Here is a 22,423-nt window from a genome sequence, read left to right as displayed (position 1 = left end):
TCTTCTTTATTTCCTGCTTTCTAGCTCATGTCAATTGCGCAGCACAGCTGATTCCCCCTCCCAGCTGTTTTACTTACTGTTGCTGACTTGGAAGGTAAGCAGCTGAGCTTCTAAATGCTCCATTTTCAGTGCTGCGTGCGCACACACTGAACACACACTCACCAAACCAGTTGTTAAACCGGCAGCATCCCACCACTGATCAAGTGCCTCATTTAGTGACTGTTCTAAATTATCATGACATACAAAACTATTTTGTGACCAATCCTCACATTATGCGACCGTGTGATTGCCGTTTCCATGCTTCCCAGCCATTTTGCGACAAGTAGAGTTCAAGGAGACCAAGGAAGTCAAATCTCAAGCCACAACCAGCCAATGTTTTGCTTAACCACCCATGGTGACTTGCTTAACAACCCAATGGGAAGTTTCACTTTAAATTCATTATGGTCATGCAGTATTCCATTTAGTGCTTAGTGACAGAATTGCAGTTCTAAATGTGGTTGTTAAGCAAGGACTGCCTAATATATATTTAGCCAATTTAGTTAGTTCCGAGAGGGTTGCATATTCCTGACATCTTACTTAGAGATGATGCAGGCCAAGTACAGTTGATAAACATTCAGTTTCAAAGTCTCAGCATGTCGTTTCTGCATCACAGAAGCAGAAGGTAGGACAGTTACCGAGCCTCTTGACCTGCTTCCTGTGTATAAAATTATAAAAGTATAATCACTTTGATCAATGTACATCTTTGGTGTGCAGGATCCCTCCCTTTCCAGAAATTGATGCCCTCAAGTTGAACGATTTTATTGTTGTATTTTTACTATTTTAAAATGTTTTAAAGATTTTAATTGTCATGTGTATTTTTGAATTGTGAGTAGCCCAGTCGCTTGCTGAGATGAGTGGCTGTAGAAATCAAATAAGTAAGTAAGTACATCAATAAATGTATTTAAGTTTTGGGTCCATCATGCAGATGCCTTCAAGTTTAAATTCATGGGAGTTTACTTTCTATGTATTTGTACCGATATTGCTGGAGGATGGAAGCCCACAGCTATAGAAGAAGAAATAAGAAATAAATAAGGGATAAGAAGAGATTGGACGATCATTTGTTTGAAATGGTATAAGACCGTGATGGTGAACCCATGGCAGGCATCCAGAGGTGGCACGCAATGCCCTCTCTGTGGGCACACAAGCCATTGCTCCAGATCAGCTCTGTTATGCATGCATGCCAACCCACCAACCAGTTGGTCTTCAGGTCTCTGAGTGCATGTGCGGGGGGCAGGGAGCATGTGGGGGGCCTGCAGGCACATGCCCAGGGGGTAGGGTGCATACAGAGGTCCATGTGCGCATGCACAGGGGAAAGGGGGCAGGGGCAATGCACATTTGTGGGGAGTGTGCAGGGCCACGTGCACACATGCGTGGGGGGCACATATGCAGGGCCCACATACACATTGCATTTTGGGGGTTTGCGCATATGCTTGTGCATTTGCGTGTGTGCTTTGGGCACTCGGTCTGGAAAAAGTTAACCCTCACTGGTATAGGATCTTCTGTTTGAGCAGAACCCGCGGAGGATAGGTGTAACCCATGTTACACCTATCCTCCGCGAGCTGCACTGTCTTCCCATTGGTCTCTGGACCCGCTTCAAGGTGCTAGTCGTTACTTTTAAAGCCCTACATGGTATTGGACCTGGCTACCTGAGAGACCGCCTCCTGCCATTTACCTCCCAGCGACCAATAAGATCACACAGGTTGGACCTCCTCCGGGTGCCGTCGACTGGACAATGCCGGCTGGCGGCTCCCCGAGGGAGGGCCTTCTCTGTAGCTGCACCGGCCTTGTGGAACGAGGTACCTGCAGAGATCCGGACCCTCACCACTCTCCCGGCCTTCCGTAAAGCGACCAAGACCTGGCTGTTCCGGCAGGCCTGGGGCTGTTGATTAATTTTCGCCCCACTTGATGGAATGGATGTTGTATTGATTTTAATTCTGTATTTTTAAATATTTTAAATGCTTTTACTTGTTGTGAGCCGCCCAGAGTCCCTACAGCGTGGGCGGCATACAAATCCTATTAAAGTTTGAAGTTTAAAGTTTAAAAGATGCACTAGAAGACCTTCCAACTCTGTTATTCTGTTATTCTTCTGTTAAAGCAGCCAGGGATGCAACATTCATGTCTTTATTCTCTGATGCATGAAGTGGGTCAAATCACAAGATTGGTCATGCCCAGGCATTGCCCATACTCACAGGTAGGACAGCTGTGTGGGACAGCGCCTTGCTGAAGGAGCCTTGGTCTAGTTGTAAATGCGTAGATGAAGGAAACCCAAGGAGTCTTGATACCACAGGTTTTAGGAAAACCGATGACTGCTACATGTGTCAGAACTTTATCTAAGAACAGAAAAAGCAGACCAAGTATGTGCCACTTTAAGTCCTATATTTTACAACAATTATGTTTGAGCTCTTTCCTTAATTGCCCCCTTTTGTTTTCCTGGTTATGAATCTGTGAGCTGTCAGCAAAAATTCCTAGCCTGAGGTACCGTATGAGACTATGCTACATGGTTTGACGTAAATGCAATTTGAAAGAATCTGATGAGCATGGAGGCAATTAAAACTTTATCCAAAGGAAGGGAAGGTGCAGTAAAAGTTATAGCCAGCATTTAACAGAACAGTAGTTTCAAAATCCATTTTAGTGCTTGCATGTGTTTAACCTACTGTTGCTCCATTTATTACAATTTTATACACCGAATTTATACTTGCTACTAGCACTGCTACCATATGATTTTATCTGGATGTGTATTGTTTGCGTTCTGTATAAAAAGCTTTAATTGATTTCTCTTCTCCTGCTTTTATTAGGTGGTCTAGAAGTACAAGAACAGGAATTGAAACGAAGACTTAATGAAAATGAAGTGGGTGGTAGAACTGAAATTGGTTTCGTATCAGGCTGATTCGGTGCTATCATTACAGACATCACCTAAAGGGTGGCGTCTGCTAAATGAGTAAGATTTCTGTTTCAAATTCCACCCCACTTCATATCCCTCCAATCTGCTTTGAGGGCACTGAAGACCCTCCAAATGATTGAACAAATGCTACAGAAGAGATAGGAAGTCACCTGCAATCTTGTCATTCAATATCAAGATGAGTTATTGTAACTTATCTGTCACATCTTCTACTGACCTGTTCCATATTTCATGCTTGTTATTTATTTGGACCAATCCAAGTGATATCTTAAAATTCCATGTTTAACTTGACTTGCATCAAAAAGAGACATTCACATGTATGATCACAATTGTATAACCTAGAGAGCTTTTCCACCATATGGGTATTATTGATTTTAGATTTAGATTTTTTTTTAAAATCCCACCTTTATTATTTTTATACATAATTCAAAGTGGTAAACACACCTCATACTCTTTCCTCCTCTTATTTTCCTCACAACAATTTTGTGAGGTGAGTTGGACTGAGAGAAAGTGACTGGCTCAAATCACCCAGCTGGCTTTCATGACTAAGGTGGGTCTAGAACTCCTGGTTTCTAGCCTGGAGTCTTAATCACTAGGCTATCATGGCTCTTAATATTTGATATTTTTATATTTTTATTTGATATTGCCTTAAACATATTATTTCGGTGAAGTCTGTTCACATTCCACTTGTAGCATCTATAGCTGTGCCTGTATGGAAAGCATCTGTATATGATATTTGTCCAAAAGAAAGGAATTTATCACATTTATTTATTGCATTTTGGGTGAACAGAGACAACTGGCTTTAAATGATGGTGTTCAGGAAATCACTGTTTTTTTTATTATATTTCAGCCTGGATTGTGGCTATACTAATAGAGTTCTTAGCAAGAATAAAATAGCTTCATTAACATTCACTGTTTCTTGATCAAAGGAGGCATTTGTGAAAATAATGATTCAATGACCATAATGTCAAGAGTTTTTAATATTTGCATATGCTCATATATCCCACAAACAATAGTTTTCAATATTGAAGAGTAATTTGTCTTCTATTATTTTTCAATACCAATTACTTGAGTTCAAATACATGTGGTTAAAAGGCCAATTACTTACAAAGTTCACAAATTGCCTGAGTAGCAAGCACTCTAAGAGATGCTGATTGAAAGAAGATTTTTGTGAGGAAGATGGTTAGCTAAGTCATGCACAAAAATCATAAGTTCAGTTTATCTACATGAAAGAAATTAGAGCGTGACAACAAGCTTTATCTTTATGAATGACTTCATTCTTAGCCTTCTTCTGGATGAATGATCCAACTTATGCACCACTGCCAGGATAGCTAGTGATATAGAGGCCCACTTGTCACTAAGTCTGATTTATGACTTAGCACAGGGCTGGAAAAACTTTCCAGGTCTACAGATGTTATTGCATTATCTTGCACGACGATACAGGTGATTCCCACTGAAATCTCACCTCAAGTATAGTGAGACTGTGCAATCACTCAGAACAGCGAAGCACAGAAACCTTGACAGGATTTTTGTTTGAAAATTGTCAAAGTCTCAAGAGGTAACAGCAAAGGTTTATGAAGACATGACAATTTTGTGATATTTGGGGCATTTTTAAAAAAGTGTGTGTGTTTCTGTGCGCAATGCAGGGACTATGTAGAATGTTTAGGAGTTTTGTGGTTTCATCATGTTGCTGATTTCAGAAATATGTGTAGACTGATTTTTAGATATGTAAGGCAGAAAAGTTTGTCTGAAATTCTGGTTAAGAATGTAATTACTATCAGAAATTTCTAGTGTATGTGTATTATTATGTAAGATGTCTCTTTGATATCTGACATTTCACTATAGCAATAGCACTTACTTATATACTGCTTCATAGTGTTTTACAGTCCACTCTAAGCAGTTTACAGAGTCAGCCTATCGCCCCCAACAATCTGGGTCCACATTTTACCCACCTCGGAAGGATGGAAGGCTGAGTCAACCTTGAGTCGGTGGGACTTGAACTGCCAAACTGTTGGCAATCAGCAGAAGTACCCTGCAGTACTTTAGTCTAACCACTGCGCCACCACTATCCAATCATAAATATTTAATGTTGATTCATTGGGCAGAAAGAGGATTCAGAAATTGTTTTTCATGTTTGAACATTAATGAAAAATGGGCTTTTGTATGAATGGTTGTCTTAATTTTTCCTTAAGAGTTCTCTCAGGCTGGATCACAGTAATTGATTTGGCCTCTTCCTCCCTGTGACACAGAGAGGGATGGTGTTTCTGAAAAATTAAGCTAATTTCAATGCGAACTCAAAAAAAAATCTGCCACCAGAAATCTCAAGCCAAATGACATCTCCCTTTAAGAAGCCAATTTTATAAATTTATTGCACCTTTCACACGTCACTTCCTACTTCCTTGTAAGAGTAAAGAAGGGTCATCCTGGCGCAGGGCAAAGTTCTCTTTGATCCAACATGCTTCCTGCAGAGGTTAGCCAGATGTCTCTAGGAAATCCAGAAGTAGGAGAGAACAGCAGTTGCCTTCCCATCATGGCCCATCGCGGTGCTTGAAAAAAACTCGTTCAGGCTGTTATACAGCATTGCTTGTTGGAGTGCAAGGAGCTTTGGATCACAGCATCCTTGTTGTAAAAGGCTCACATGAATGCAGTCCCCTTTGAAAATTGAACAAATTAAAGGAAAATGAAATTTGTCTTATATTTTTTTACCACTGAATACATCTGAAGCTCCTCACCTTGTAGACTATATACAAGGCTGTATTCCCATGCAGGCTTCAGTTCTCTGCATACTTATATGAAAGTCCCATTGCTCTCAAGAAAGGAACTGATTTATTGAACTTTATGAATTTAATACATTTGTATAGGAGTGCACTGCAAAACTAAACTCTACATTTCATCCCAGAGTAACCGAGTGTTTTACAAAACAAAATATGGGAAAACAATAACTAAAAGCTCGGCCTGTACATCAAAATATCATATCTGGAAAGAGAGATTTGCACAAGAGACAAAATGTACATTAAATTGAGCACGAGATGCAAAGGGTTCCATTCCTGCAGATATGTGTGGTTGTTGGGATACAAACTCGAGAAGCTGCATTATCTGTTTGCATGGGGTGGCTAACATATGAAGGGGACTGTTCTCTCAGCTGCTCTCATGTCATCAGCTGGAGTTGCAACACAGAAAAATAAAAAGGACAATTTTTTCCCTTTCCCTGCAAAGGACAATTTAGTAATTATCACCTTTCCATTTAGACCATTTCATGACATTTTAAAGACTACTTGGACTAGTTCAATTTTTCATGACATTTTAAACGATTCCCTTGCTAGAAAGAAAATGATGGGCAGGATTATAGTATAGCATACAAAGCCGCTTGATGAAATTTCTTTATCAATCGTGGATTGATTAAAGTTGCCATTTGGTTGAAAGAACAACAGAATAATAAAAAGGTTTTCAAGAGGGTCAGATTTACAAACTTCCAGGACCACAGTTACCAAGGTACAACTGATAGCAAGCCAGAACCTCAATCGCTTAATAAAATCCTGGAGGTTTCCCAGCTACAATTTATGAAGGTAGATGAAAGCAAGTCTATCTCTTGAGGTCTTCATATTTCCTGATTAGAAAAGTCCTTCTGAATCATATCCTTTCCACTACAGCTAATTGCCTTTATTGGACTGGTTCCAACTTGAATATGTTGCTGTGAAGTTGGCCTTGGAAGAAGGCAAACTGGAAAAAAAAATGTCCAGCTTGCCAAGCTGCCAGAAGCTGTTCAATAATTGCTCAGGGATTTAAACTCACAAAGCTCTAACAATAGCACACTTCCCAGCCAGCAGCTTCTTAGTTAAGACTTTGATTTGCTTCCTGTTGCAGGACGGCTTTTTGTTGTTTCCTAAACCTACTCATTGGATCTTGGGTGCCCTTAACACAATTATGCTGCACAAAAAAGGAACCTCAAGGCCTCGGCAGAAAATTGGGTAGAAGCTAAAGATGAGATATCCACCTGCCCACCTTGGAGAAAAGGGAGTAGGACTTAAAGCAGTGTTTCTCAAACTTCTCAAAAAAGAGATGTGGACTTCAGCTCCCAGAATTCCATGGTGACTTAGAGGAATGAGGGTCATGCCATTCGATCTCCCATTGCTTAGTTTCCTAGAGTGGAGGTGCGCAACCTCCAAGGTTACACACTTTCAACAGTTGCCATAGATGGAAAGTGTCATTTTTTAAAATGTCACAGAAATGGGAGATGAATAAATACACCAGGAGTAACAGTCCAAACAGTATTTAATTAATTGCTTTAGAGACAGATCGGTTAGATTATTTACATGGTATATTGTTCTGGTGGTTTTAGTCTGGCTGCCTGCTTATGTTTTTAAATGTTTAAACTCTTTCCTATTATGATTTATTAAGTATCTAATGCCGTGATGGCAAACCTATGGTACACGTGCCACAGGTGGCATGCAGAGCCCTCCCTGTGGGCACCCCAGCCATCGCCCCAGCTCAGCTCCACCGTGCCTGCATACATGCCTCCCGCTGGCTAGTTGGTCTTTGAGTCTATGCCATGCATGCACTCTGCCCTCGTGCATGTGACAGACATGCATGCGTGGGGGTGCATGAGCAGGGGTGGGGTGCATGCACAGGAGGGCACTCACATTGCACTTTGGGGTCTTGCGCAGTGCCCCTGTGCCCCATTTTGGCTTTTAGGTTGGTGCAGGAGGACTTCCAGGCCCAAAACGGGGCACAGAGGGGTGCACGCGGCCTCCCTAGCCCTGTTATGGGCCTGGAAGGCCTCCTGCTGCACCAAGCTGGAAGGCCAAAATGGGCATGGGGGGGGGCATAGCACATGCACAAGGGAGACAAGGGAGTGTGCGGGGGGTCATGCATGCATAGCTTTATGGGTGCACTTTCGGCACACGACGACAAAAAGATTAGCCATCATTGACCTAATGAATGAGCAGCAATCACAAATTTAATAAATTATTTCTGTTGGTCTTGCCCTTATTTTTTCTCTTCGGGGAATGCCTCCTTTTATACGCTCCAATAGGTAACCACGCCTTACTAACTTTGTTAGTAGTGACTATGGTTTTTTTTTTATGTGGGCAATGATTGGTTTAGTATGAGAAGACAAGGAACAGCTTCAGTTAAGGGATGGACTCTATCGATGAATCCACAATTCTGTTGGCCTTTAAGGCACTAGAGAGAAAGAGCTCAACAGTGAAAGTAGAATTGGGCCTCCGGAGTGCTTAGGCCCAGCAGCGCCCTTTGTTTGTGAATGCATTGTAGTTCTCATGCTTTTACTGCAGACCACCAGCTTCTGGGTGCAAAAGGTTACTCCTATGTGTGGTCTCTCTGCTAACAACCTGCTTGGGCTCATCATTTAACCTGCCATTTCAGATGGCTTCACGCTAGGGAGGGAGTAGAAGGGGGAGAGAGAGACATTAACACAGGGGGGGGGGTTTGGCCAGGGTCCCAGGGCTCACTCTTGTAATTCTGAGAGGGAATTAACATTGTCTGGCTTTGCAAGGTTACTTTCTGAAGAACAAGGCCTTTCTTACGACTGTGGAAAAGGAAGGAGAGAGAGGCTATTTCAGTGCTGAGGAAAAACTGCCCCAAAACAGGAGACCGGAGAAAAATAATTTCATTGCTCAAATGGAGATAAATCATTTCATTGCTCAAAGGGGGGGGGGGGATATGATTTGAAATGCTTATGGAGCTCCCTAGGAATCCCATTTGGCTGGCAGGAAGGCATCCTTCCCTTCACCGGAACAAATACTCAACCATAGCTAGCTGGATGTAACAGATCACTTGATTCTCGTATAAGCAAAATAGCATCATCTGTGAAGATGTCCAGAGTGTTTTCCTTTGGGTAGGTCACAGAATTATCAAACCAGTGATTGATTATGAGAGGCATGCTGAAGTTCAAACAACTTTCAGCTTTCAAAATAATTACACAAGCAGTTTGATGGCAGCGTCAGTAGGATATTTGACATATGCATGTGATGACATGCTTTCAGATGCTTGATCACCTCTTCCTCTCTGGAGATTGAGAATGAGGCCTACTGGAGCCTATACGTTCTCATTCTAATACAAAGATAGGGCAAGAACCAATGTTTGTCACTTTGTCAGTTATTGCTTAGATGTAATATTCATTTCATCTGCATTGAAACCAAAGCCTCACAATTTGCCTCCCGGGTTTTGGATTTGGATAGAGTCAGAATTGCTTCTCAGGCTGATAACCTTGAAATAATGGCCCATGTCAGTAATTAAAATGCCAGTGTAGGTCCAAAAAGGAAGTGATTGACTGTCACTGCTGTTTAACAATAACGTCTGTGTGTCTTCTTAGTTTGCTTACTTAATGTGTTTTCTAAAGAGCTGGAAGTGAAGAATCTAGGGATTGCTTTTAGAACAGATGCTACCTTTGTAACTTTATCTGAGATTGGTAATCTTAACTTCTAATTTGCATTTTACTTAAAGAACAGGGGATGTGATAGCACTTTCATTACTTCATACTTTATTGTAACAAAGCTTTGAGGGCTAGAAATAATTTCACTAGCTGTATGAAGCAGCTTCAGAAGCAGTCAAAGTGCTGTGAAAATTGTAATTATAATAATAGTGATTTTATGTGATCTAGCCAAAAGATAAAGAATTGTACAGTGATGTTATTTTTTATGTAGAATGCAGATGACTAGAATTCATCTTGATGAGTTACATAACTACAACTATTGCTTACTATAGGAGTTCTCTTTGATGTACCACAACTGATCCTCCACTCCCACCTATATCTAATCTAATATAAAATACTGTATGAATATATTTATACATTGGCTCCAGTTGGCCAGAACAAGCTGCAGTTTGGCTTCTTAGAGGCTTAAATTGTATAATCCTCTTCATATTATTTGCTGGAGGGAAATATAACCTACAAATGTTTTTCAGGAACAATTCGATCATAGTTTTGATCTCCTATTTCGGGAGTCACCAATCCCTGGGCCATGGCCCATTACCAGGCCAGGGTCTATTTGGAACTGGGCCACGCAAGCGGAGGGCTGGCACACACGCATGTGTACACCAGCCCACTCCTTGTGCAGCCTGTTTTCCCTCTCCCTCCCCAGCTGGGCTGCCAAGCCACAAAGGTTGAGGATTGCTATCCTGTTTGAACCATGGAAACCACCTAATATTATATAATCTGCCTCCCTGCACAACCAGATTGCTGCATCAGGTATTGCCCACAGGTGGTATTCAGCAGGTTCTGGCCAGTTGTGGAGAACCGGTAGCAGAAATTTTGAGTAGTTTGGAGAACCGCTAAATACCATCTCTGACTGGCCCTACTCCTTCTATTTTCTGCCTCCCGAGTCCCAGCTGATGGGGACAGAATGGGGATTTTGCAGTAACCTTCCCCTGGAGTGGGGAGGGAATGAGATTTTACAGTATCCTTCCCCTTCCATGCCCACCAAGCCATGCCACACCCACAGAACCAGTAGTAAAATAAATTGAATCCCACCACTGGTATGGCCATGTCTTAGAATCAAGCCAGCTGGCTTTTGTGGGTGGGATATGGAAGGGACAACAGGTGATTCTTCACTTCAGATAGCACAATGTTATGGGTTCACCCTGATCCCAGACATATTGAATTCCCACCACCTTGCAAAACTGTCTAAAGTCAAAAGGAAGTGCAGGGGTCTTCAGAGTAAATATAATTCAGATTATACTGCCCACAGGAAAAGACTTTTTGTTTTTCTGTTTTGGCTCTTGTCAAGGACACATTTCTTGTTGCTGCAAGTCCAACAGATCATCAGCATTCAGGGCATAAACATTTAAAGCATGGATGTCAGGTATGGGCTGAGTGATCTGTAAGCTACTGTTGCCAGAATGATCTCACTGATGGTGGTGAGGTGACTCTTCTGGAATCAATTATCTGAGACAGTTAGTGCTATTTTTCTTATTTTAAAAAAGTCCTTTGTGCAGTGCTTTTCTTTTTCTTAATGAAACTGAATCGATAGGCAGTTGAGCCGTTTGCAGAAAGAGTCTTTCAACCTCTGGGTTATGGCAGTTTCAGGAAATTCCCTGCATTCTTAAAAGAAAATCTGATAAATGCAGAGCAGGTGCTGAGCTTTCAAAGACCTGATCTCTTCATTGTATTGTAAAAAGGGATTGAAGCAAAGAGTTACAAAAGTGGATGCTTGTAACGATCTTGTTTTCCAGAGCAAAATATATGTCTCTAATGGCCAAGCTAAACCTGATGCTAAACGAGTCCTTACATTTAGCTTATCTATTGCGGGAGGGCAGTGGGCCTATATTTTGCTGTAAATTGATCAGCTACCAGTGAATTCAAAAAAGTACAATGCCGGATTTTCAGATAAAGCTCTTTGTGTGCAATAACTCTACCTTCTTTGACAGGCAATTTGACAGGCTGTAAGCAGAAACTTTTGTCTTCTTTGTAATTCTGTGTTTTGCTGTGGCTTCTTCACTAGATTTTGCTCTCTTGATGGAGCAAAAGTGCTATGGAGGAGCTATCCATCTTGGAAGTAGCTGTAGTGGTGGTGGCTGGTTTTATGTTAGATACAAAGAGCAATCTTAAAGGAAATCAATGGAGAGAGGAAAAAAATTCATAGGGAAAATACAAATTCCTCAGTTTTATTGGCTTGTAGTTTGAAGGGCAAACAAGGGGGAAAATGCCCCCCCCCACCATACAGATTTCCTAATAGCTGGAAGAAATGTCCTTCTGGGTTCAGCTCCAAGTGGGGAAAAAGACACTGGAGACATGGAGGCTGCTTGGAAAGATGGTTTAATGGTGGATAGGACCACATGGCTTGAGTCTTGAACAGAAAAGGTGATAACACGCTTCAATGTTGGGTGAAGAAGAAGAGAAGAGAGAGAAAGGCTGAAAATTCCTGGCTTTATACCCTCTGTTAATTAATTAATTAATATAATTAATATATTAATTATATACTACTTCATATACTACTTATATACTACTTCATAGGGATTTCAGCCCTCTCTAAGCGGTTTACAGATTTTTAGCAAATTGAGTCAGCAAATTGCCCCCACAGTCTCATTTCACCCACCTCGGAAGGATGGAAGGCTGAGTCAACCTGAGCCGGTGAGATTTGAACCACTGAACTGCAGATAACAGTCAGCTGAAGTGGCCTGCAGCACCCTAACCACTGCACCACCTCGGTTCTTTTAAGCCCCACCTCTCTGTTTTCCTGCTCCTGTGTAAGAAATGTATTCTGATTGGTTGTCAGACTCCCATGGGGCCAAGTTTGAATTCCAGATGTGGTGAGTTTCTGTGAAAGGCTAATACTATCATGCCTTAATCCTACTCCCTGGATCTGAAGGAGATAACTCTTTATTATGTAGAATGGGCTGGTTTGGGCATTTTAATGGGCCATTAAGGAAAGTGGTGGCTATTAAGAGTGAGTCTGTTTCCTGCCTAAAAACATGTTTCTCCATTTCTTATCCAGGGAAATATAATATTCTGCCTTTTCAATATTTCCTAGGATATTTCATTTTTCTAGGAGAGGGGTGAGTGCTAACTTCCTACTCTACCCACTAAAATTCACTAGAAAGAACCAGGTTGAGATAGCTGCAACTATTGTTGACATTTGAGCATCACACAATAGTGAAATATTTGGAATTTTGTGAATGTAAGGTTTCCTTTGATCCATCTGCATTCTCCTTTATGTTGGAGGGCTGATTTTAAAGAAGGAGGTCCACAATATCATATCCGCCCCTGCCCACAACACACAGATAAGATATGGTGCCAGAAACCCAATGTTTGTTAAGTCACAGAAGAAAAACTCACATGGATTCCCAATTACTTAATCTATTACTTACTTAATAGAATGTTTACCTGAGATATATTTTGATGGCTGATAAAGCATTAACAATAGCTTGCTGAAATAAATAATGCTTATGCCTACCTTTTTATGTTTATTGCTTGACCATAACTCTGACATCTCTTTGTACATGTTCTGTTTTATTTTGAGGTTGATCGGTATTATTTAAAACCTGAACTATCATTCTTGGTATTATTCAAGATTTGATGACGCTCTTACAACAATTTTTCCCAATCAATGTATACTATGATGAAGAGGGACAAAGTTTTGATTCCCTATGATATCCAGGCCTTTCAACGTAGTTCTTTGGAATCATTATTATTTACATTAATGCTTAAAGAATGTTCTTTGGATTTTGAGTTTTCTCCTCCAGTTCTTTGTGAAAAGATGTTACCTGACTGGCAGTTTAACAACACACAGGCAGCAAAATGTCACCAGTGCTTTTAAGAAAAGTTGATCACAGCTTGCTTCCATTTTCAAATTTACCTCACCACCTGAAACCAATTGGAACTAGGCCACTTACAGAGTTTGCATACTAAGAACAGGATGCAAAACCAGAATACAATTAGAATTTGAGAACATATATTTTCAAGACTTTGTTTCCCTAGTAGCAGGGATTAACTAAAAAATAAATGAATGCATTTGTATTAAACAGCCATTAGTTTATTTGAAAACCCTGAGGAAAGGACCACCCTGTTGCCAATTTCCCCAAAGGGAACCTGCAAAGTTCTTCCTCCCACACTGTGGTTTTCATTTTGTTTTATCTATTTTACAGAATAATCTCCCCATCAGTAGAGTTTTTCATATTATTTCTCTCTCTATAGGTTTTATCTAAAGACTTTTTGAGGTTTACCAGTGAGCAACTATTACTTTTTATTTTGGTGTCCATGAGTCACTTATGATTCCTGACAATTGCCTGAACAAGTCCCTGCAATTTTCCTGGCAAGGCTGTCCAGAAATGGCTTGCCTTGTCTTGCCTTCTTCCTAGAGCTGAGGGAAGATGACTGGCCCAAGGTCACATAGCTGGTTCTGTGTGCCTAAAGCAGGACTAGAAGTCATGGTCTCCCATTTCTAGCCTGGTGTTTTCATCAGTATGCCAAAGTGGCTCTTAAATATGACCTTGGAAACAAGAAGTGGTTACTGTATTTAACTAGGAAGGAAAGTTAAATTTAATTCAATTCAATTCTCCCTGAACAGGAATATCACACACACACACACGTACACACACACACAAACAATATTAGAATCATACCTAAACCCATAATTTATAAAGTGGATGTTTCAAATATGTGAGATGACTGTATTACAGGGAACTCTTAATTTACAACCATAATGGAGCCAGCCAGACATGGCAATCATAAAGTGGGTGACTCACATGATTGACCGAATGTTATGATCTTTTTTTACGGCAGTTGTTAAGTGGACCTATTGTTTGCTATGGACTATTTTTGCCAAAAACCATAAGTAAAGATTGGTTTTCAACAAAAACGTTGTAAATTGTGGTCATGTAACCATGGGATGATGCACGGTGGTGGGATTCAATTTTTTTTACTATTGGTTCTATGGGTGTGGCATGGTGGATGTGGTGTGGCTTGGTGGGCGTGGCTTGGTGGGCATGGCAGGGGAAGGTTACTGTAAAATCTCCATTTCATCCCAATCAGCTGGGACTCGGAAGTCAGAGAATGGATGGGGTGGGGCCAGCCAGAAGTGGTATTTACCGCACTACTCAAAATTTCCGCTACTGGTTCTCCAGAACTGGTCAGAACCTGCTGAATACCACCTCTGATGATACAAATGGCAGTAAATGCAGGCTATTTGCTGAGCAGCTAAAATGTGGTCGTGTGACCACAGGAGAAGGCTAGCTGTCAGAATGTTTGTAAATATTTTTTGGGAGGTTCGTTGCAATTTTGAATGGTCGCTAAATAACCAGTCACAAGTTGAGGACTACCCATACAAAAATTTTAATGTTAAAGGGTAAAGTTCACAGCACTTCATGCTTAATTTAGATTTTTATTTTTTATATTGAGTCAAAGAAATTAAATATGTTTTAAAGATGTTTAACTATTCTATTCTTGTTTATTGGAGGTCTGTAGAGATTCTCAGTCATCCACATCATGGTTGTCCCAAAGGTGCTGTTTCAGGAGGCAACTGGACTTTCTTACTTTTTCTTGTTTAGGTGTTTCGCTTCTCATCCAAGAAGCCTCTTCAGCTCTTTGTTTGTTGGAGCTTTAATTCCCCTAAATAAATCAGCTATGGTTGTCAGCCTTCAAAATACTACTTGTCTTTTGGTAAAGTTTAATTTTTTAAAAAAACACGAAAGTATTAATTAATTATGAACCCCTCTACATATTAATGTCTACGTTCTTTTGCTCTTATAATAAACACAGGTCTCCCTTTTTGACCCTACCCAGTACAGGAAGGAAATGTGGAGCAGTTCTCCTTTTGCTCCATTAATAAAGTGCTGAATAAGTTTTAATGGCAGTTGTCACTTAGACTAATGACACTGTAACATTTAGAGGAAATTGAGATGCTTGCACATGGATCTATTTAAACAAGATTGCTAAACATGTCAGTGTTGAAGAAGAGAAATGATGCTAGTTATAGCTGCTGTTGAAATAAATGTATAGGGGTTAAGTGAAATGTGGCATTTTTCTTCCCTTCCATTCTCATCGTGATCCAAATCCTCAGACTTCATGTAAAAGAAACTTCTCAGATTTTCAAGAAGACATTTCACTATTTGCTGTATTTTCTGGTTTAGTTGTAGAGACTAGTTGTTCCTGCAGACCTAAATATTGGAGAGAGTGGTTTCGGTGATATCCCATTTCAACTTCCTTACCACTATTACTAAGATGATACTTATATATCACAATGGTCTGATTATTCATGGACATTTGGCAAGTATGCTTATCATGCTATGTTACTGGGTCCACCATTATCACTACCTAATCTGGCTGATTCAAAGGGTTAATACGGTCCTGAGTTTTGGGAAGAAAATGAGAAATAGAGCAGTATTTCCAGTGGTGGGTTTCCATTTTTTTTCTACCGGTTTGCTTTTGCGCGACACTTCTGTGCATGCACGGAAGCATCCGGGCGCAGCCTCCCACCACCTCCACTACCAGTTCGCCTGATCCGGGCCGAACCAGGAGCAACCCACCTTTGAGTATTTCCTATGCTTTTAGGAAGTATAAGTGTTCTAAACTTCAGAAGAACCGGTGTATATTCATCATTTTTCTTAACTCTACTGTAGAAAATCCTTGGCTATGACATTTCTATTTTTTTCTTCTTCCTGGTTTTGTTCACAAATCATCAGATCTGGGCAGTTCTCGATAAAGGGTTGAAGAATCCAATAATGAGCTCCACCAGCTTCCTTATTTGAGTTAATTTAATTCCATATTTTGCATTCGTAGACCTTTGTTGTTTTTCCACACCTAGAAAGAGAAATAAAGACTTGAGTTAATTTAATTCCATATTTTGTATTCATAGACCTTCTAGAACAGTGTTTCTCAACCGTGGCAACTTGAAGATGTCCGGACTTCAACTCCCAGAATTCCCCAGCCAGCATTCGCTGGCTGGGGAATTCTGGGAGTTGAAGTCCGGACATCTTCAAGTTGCCAAGGTTGAGAAACACTGTTCTAGAAAGAGAAAGAAAGACTTGATTGTGTACAGAGGTGGTATTCAGCCAGCTTTGACAGTTTCTGGAGAACTGGTAGTGGAAATTTTGAGTAGTTCGGAGAACTGGCAAATAGGCCGGCCCACCCCTGCTGCCTCCCAGCCGATCTTCTTTTGTTGCCCTGAACAGGAGAACGGAGCTGGAAAGCAGATTAGTGGGGAGAGAATGGAGATTTTGCAGTATCCTTCCCCTACCATGCCCACAAAGCCACGCCCACAAAGCCACACCACACCCACAAAGCCACGCCCACAGAACCTGTAGTAAATTTTTTTGAATCCCACCACTGATTGTGTATACTCTGACGAATCAGTCCGGTAACTCTCAGTTATGGCTTAGAGCAAACACGTTCATAGAATACAATTAAATATTATGGTCACTATCAATGATAATGAGTTCATTTTTTACGTTCTCTCTTAAGAAAAATCCTATTTGATTTTTTTTTAAAAAAACTACTTTTTATAAATTATCTACTGTGGAAACTAGCAATTTTAACGTAGTAAAATAGCATGGAACTTTGATGCAAGGGCATTATCTTGTAGATGTGGATGCTGCTTCTAACTATGGAAAGATTTGCATGGTGTATGCGTGGGTGTACACCCAATGAAAATGAAAAGACAATTTTCTGAAATTTGCACATTTAACAGATTTTGGAAACATTGGCATCAGAAGCGGAGGATGGGCAGGAAGGGGATGAATAGTGAAAGCTATAGTACCCAGTGCAATGTAAGCTCCATCTCTTTTGTACAAATAATAAAAAAGTTGTGAATCCTGCCTATTTTTCCTAGCCCAATAAATACTCTAGCCAGCATACTGTGGACAAAATAATTTTTTCTTGAGGCAAAACAGACAGAAAACCAGCTCAAAGGGACATGTTCATCTAAGCAACACTGTCCCAATCTGTCTGATTTTATTACCTCTTTATTATTTGAAGTAGAAACACAGAAAGACAGGCCTTTTTGTCACAAGGCCAGACAAAAAAAAAACATTGAACAAAATGAAAAGAGAGTAATTCCCTTCATGTAGATTTGTTTCACTGTATAAAGTGTACTATTTATTAAAGCTGGCTTTTTGCCACATCCTCTGCCTGCAGTTCACTTACATCAACGTTCAGTTCCCACAATTCTCCAGCCTGCTTGGTTGACTTGAAAAGCAGTGACTTATGTGAAATGGACTATCTGAGCTCTGGTTGGCCTGGGCTTCATTTCCACCGGAGTTGATTTGCAACTCTAGTGCACTGTGTGATACAACCAGGCTTGTTATATTTTAATTTTTGGCTTTATTTCCAGGAAATTGAAATGACTTGCTCTCCAGAAAAAACGTTCTCTTCATTTTTAACCACAAAATGAACTTGTGTTATAATTTGGCAAAAGTAAGGAGCAAGTAGATTGCTACAGAAACACATGAATGTCAAAGAGAGTGATTGACTCAAAATCACTCAGAGCGAGCGTTTCTCAGAGAAGCAGAATTGATCTTTGCACCAGAATTTTTTTCTTGGTTGTATTCAAGTACCATCCTACAAATCTCCTTTGCACATACTTGGTAACTCTCATTCACAAACTGTTCACAAATTCCATAACCCTTTTCTTGATAATTTATTCTCTTTGACTTTGTATTTGTGGTCAACTAATACGTCTTGACATAATAATGCCTCATGTTTTCTGGTGACCGATAGAGGAAATATCATTGCACCAGCGCAGTAGGGTATTGAAATATTTCATATTTAAGGAATAATCATGCTTTCATGTACAAACTTGATTTCACTCAAGACACCCCCCCCTCCTGATGAGTTTATGACAACTTGTCATGTCCAATTTGCCACAGTCAACTCGCTGCAGCCAACTTGCTGTGGCCAACTCAGGACAATTTGCCATGGGACAAGAGTTACATCGGTTCCACCACAAAACCGCGCTCGACTAAACCGCGTCCGACTAAACCGCGTCACTGACGTCATCAAAAGGGCGACAACAGCGCGGAGACAGAAGCACGCTGTAAACCCTAAACCTAAAATTAACCCCTAAACCTAACCCCCCTAAACCTAATCCTAAACCTAATCCTAAACCTAACCCTAAACCTAACCCTAAACCTAACCCTTAAGCTAACCCTAAACCTAACCCTAAACCTAACCCTTAACCTAACCCTAAACCTAATCCTAACCCTTAACCTAACCCTAACCCTAACCCTAACCCTAACCCTAACCCTTAACCTAACCCTATCCCTAACCCTAACCCTAACCCTTAACCTAACCCTAAAGCTAACCCTAAAGCTAACCCTAAAGCTAACCCTTACCTTAAGTTGAATTGGCTTGCTTTCAAAGTGCTATTTAAAGCGCCCTTCTTTCTCCGCGCTGGCTGTTGTCGCCCTGTTGATGACATCAGCGACGCGGTTTAATTGGGCGTGGCTTAGTCGAGTGCGGTTTTGACAGGTCACGAGTTACATCAATATCCAAGAAATAGTGTAATAGAATAATTAAAGAAAGGATGCCAAAGGAGGGACAAAATGAAATATGAACGACAAAAATTAAAATATTTTAAAAATTATTTTAAATAATTAAATTGAAATGTTGAATTGTCCTGCAGCAAGTTGGCCATGGCGAATTGGCTGTGGCCATGGCGAGTTAGCTGCAGTGAGTTGGTCACGGTGAGTTGTCCCATTCTGTTCCCGACTCCCCTCCCTATTGCAATGGTTGCTGGTTTTTCCCTTTCATGAAATTCTTCAGTAGACCTGAGCCAATGGTGTCCATGTTCTTGGAAGCCAACTTTGGATCTTTCCAAATTCAGTTCCCAATCAACTTAACCACTTTGAACACAAGCTAAAAAACAGCAATTACACAAAAAATAGATATAAATTGTTTAGCTGATTGAGCAATGGTAAAATCAGGGATTCAATCTGATGAAAGCATGTTTGCCTTTGGGGAAGCAGGAAATGATAACATTATTTTTTCTGTTTATTGAGCAGTGAATATTCCAGGTATGTCCTGAATTTACTCTTCATTTCCTTTTTCAACTTCTTGTAACCTTTTTCTTTTGCATTCTTTCTATCTAGACCTTTGTGTAAGTTCCCTACTATTACTTTCCAAATGCAGTTCCTGATCAATTTAACCAGTTTGAACACAAGCTAAAAACAACGAACACACTGAAAATAAATATATATTGTTTAGGTGATTGAACAAAGTCAAAATCAGAAAAGTCTCAGCCAAGGAATAATTTACAATTGAGCGTAAAGTCACATTTTATAAGTTAAGTGCTCCACTGTGCCTTGTTGCCAGTGTACTATCCCTCTGCAAACCTCAGATAATAGCCATTTCAGAATTAAACTCAACATGCACAACCCTTTGCCAACAAAGACTTCATTCATTCATTCATTCATTCATTCATTCATTCATTCATTCATTCATTCATTCATTCATTCATGTTTTAAGGGTGCTTCAGTCATGAAAGCAAGCCTATGCTGCTTTTGGTCATATTTAGTTGTGAGTTTTTGCTTGTAGTTATTAGTTATACCTTTTGAATATTTTAATTATTACTATTTTAATTATTAGATTTATATATCTCCTTTCCTCTAGGACAGTGATGACTTACGTTTTTGTTGTCATGTGCCAAAAGCGTGCATGCACACACGCATAATGCAATGTGCGTGTGACCTCTGTGACCCCCCTGTGCATATGTGCCCAATCCTCCACATGTGCCTTGCCCCGCCGCATGTGCGTGTAACTCCCCCAGCCCCTCTTGCATGTGTGCATGATTCCTTGCAGGTGCCCCAACCCCGTGCATGCGTACGTGATCCCTGTGCATGTGTGCACAGCCCCCACGCATCTCCAGCATGCGCCCCACCCCTGCATGCACGGCAGAGATCTGAAAGCCAGTTGGCATGTATGAATGTGCAGTGAAGCTGAGCTGGGGCAATGGCTTGCGTGCCCGTAGAGAGGTCTCTGCGTGCCACCTCTGGCACGTGTGTCATATGTTCGCCATCATGGCTGTAGGACCTTAGTACAGCATACATAGCATTTCCTTTTTTATTTTTTTATATCCACCTTCAACAACCCTGTTAGGTACATTGGTCTGCCAGAGAGAAACAGGCTCAGAGTCACCCCTATCAGCTTCCATGGTTAAGAGTGGAGATTTACCATATTTGAATTGGTGATAGAACTTTTCCAAACAAAGCAAAGTTTCACTCCCTTGATCTGCTTTAAGAAAGTGTATTTGCATTTTTCGCCAAAAGTTGATGGGAAAATATGACAGGGAGGTTGGAAATTGTTCCCCCGCCAAAAAAAGGATTGCTTTCCCTAATAAAAACCATGCATGGAAATCAGTGCTTACAATACTTTCAATAGTGCCATCATAATGCTCCTTATAGTGCAGATTTAATCGAAGAGCATAGGTGTGAAACTGGAATCACATGGAAAAATCTGAGTTGGCTCTCAGAAAGTCCCTCAAGTAGCCCTCAATCTCTACAGTTCTGGAAATAACAATCATTATTCAAAGTATAATATATGTGGCAGTACAAGGATGGAATCACCTGCATCATAATTACTACTATTATTATTTTTTGCATGCTATTTCTACCCTCCCGCCCTCAAAGGCTAGGAATAGCATACAAGAGCTCATTCTGCCATGAATACAAAAACTATTGTAGTAATACATTAAAAAAAAGTCAAGCTGCACATCTGCTTCAATGCCTGTTACCTATCTGTGAATTTAGTTTGTCTCTAAAGAAGCTGCCTTTTGTGAGAACCAAAATGCAGAGAAGGCCATGGGAATAAGCACAAAAAAACCCAAATAAGAAGAACCGCTGGACTAAGTTTGCCCACAAAAAAATCCCATTGTACTGTGAATTATTTCCCCACATCTTCTGCTGGAATGGACCATTTTTTGCCCGATGTCCACAACAGTGTGTCACTTTCATCAGGACAATACCCTGTATTTTTCGGAGTATAAGATGCAATGGAATATAAGACGCAACAAGATTTTGAAGAGGTAACTTAAAAAAAAAGTTTTGGAACTCTGCAGACCTCCCAAACCCTCTGCACGCCTAATTTTTTGTGAAAAATGGTATTTGGTCTGTCTTGTTTATCTTTATAAGGTAAACAGCCTAAAACACCACATCCGGTGGGGCTTCCTTGGACATGTTTTCCCCTCACAGAGATTGAAAGTCTTCCCATTATAGCCGAGCAGAGGTGGTATTCAGCAGGTTCTGACCAGTTCTGGAGAACTGGTAGTGGAAATTTTGAGTAGTTCAGAGGACTGGTAAATACCACCTCTGATTGGCTCCGCCCCCATCTATTCTCTGCCTCCCTAGTCCCAGCTGATCAGGAGGAAATTTTCACCCTCTTTTTGGGGGGAAAATGGTGCATTTTATACTCCAAAAAATATTTCTAGCAAATATAAATCGCACAGCACAGCTGATTGTCACACAGCTGAGTACCTGTTCACCCAAACTGGTAGCATTTTTTACTACCGGTTCGGCCGAATTGGCCCGAACCGGTAGCATTTCACCCCTGGTGTCAGTGTTCTTCTGTTTATTAGGGCTTCCGTTGTGGCTGTGTCAAGTAGGGGAGAGGTCTTGTGATGGGTCAGCTGTGAGTCATTGGTGATTCTTGTGATGGGTCTTGTGATAAGGAGATTATATCAGGTCAGGATCATCGGGAGGTTAACTGCTTGAGTGTGCGTGGCATGTTTTGTTGGTTGACCCTAATCTCCTTATCACAACACCCATCACAAGACTCACAGCTGACCCATCATAAGACACCCCCCCCCCCACTTGACATACCTACCCGAAGCCCTTATAAACAGAAGAACACTGACACCCACTAAACTCTGCTGAAGATGTTACCTAGCCTGGTAATGAAATGCTTGGAAACCAACCCACAAGCTCAAAGAATTAACCCTCACCTTCAACCTACACCCGAGCTACAGATACTCACCACTATTGCATAATTAATCAATCTTTGGATTCTCTTGGCATTGCCAGATGAGCATTGATATTGATATTGTG

At 40.8% G+C, this 22,423-nt stretch overlaps 1 long non-coding RNA gene across 1 annotated transcript in view; it reads right to left on the bottom strand.

Moving 5' to 3' along the window:
- Nucleotides 1-18,427: 18,427 nt before the first annotated feature.
- The window catches only part of LOC148049357 (uncharacterized), a 354,694-nt gene continuing 350,698 nt past the window's right edge, over nucleotides 18,428-22,423 (bottom strand). The window contains exon 3 of the long non-coding RNA XR_015695900.1: nucleotides 18,428-18,467. This is a non-coding gene — a long non-coding RNA (uncharacterized LOC148049357). The remainder of the gene's footprint in view (nucleotides 18,468-22,423) is intronic.

The sequence above is a fragment of the Thamnophis sirtalis genome, unplaced genomic scaffold, assembly GCF_051295495.1.
Source record: "Thamnophis sirtalis isolate CommonGarterSnake01/CBP01778 unplaced genomic scaffold, rThaSir2_p1.2 scaffold_1, whole genome shotgun sequence".
Classification (NCBI taxonomy): domain Eukaryota; kingdom Metazoa; phylum Chordata; class Lepidosauria; order Squamata; family Natricidae; genus Thamnophis; species Thamnophis sirtalis.
This window is presented reverse-complemented; position numbering and strand designations above follow the sequence as displayed.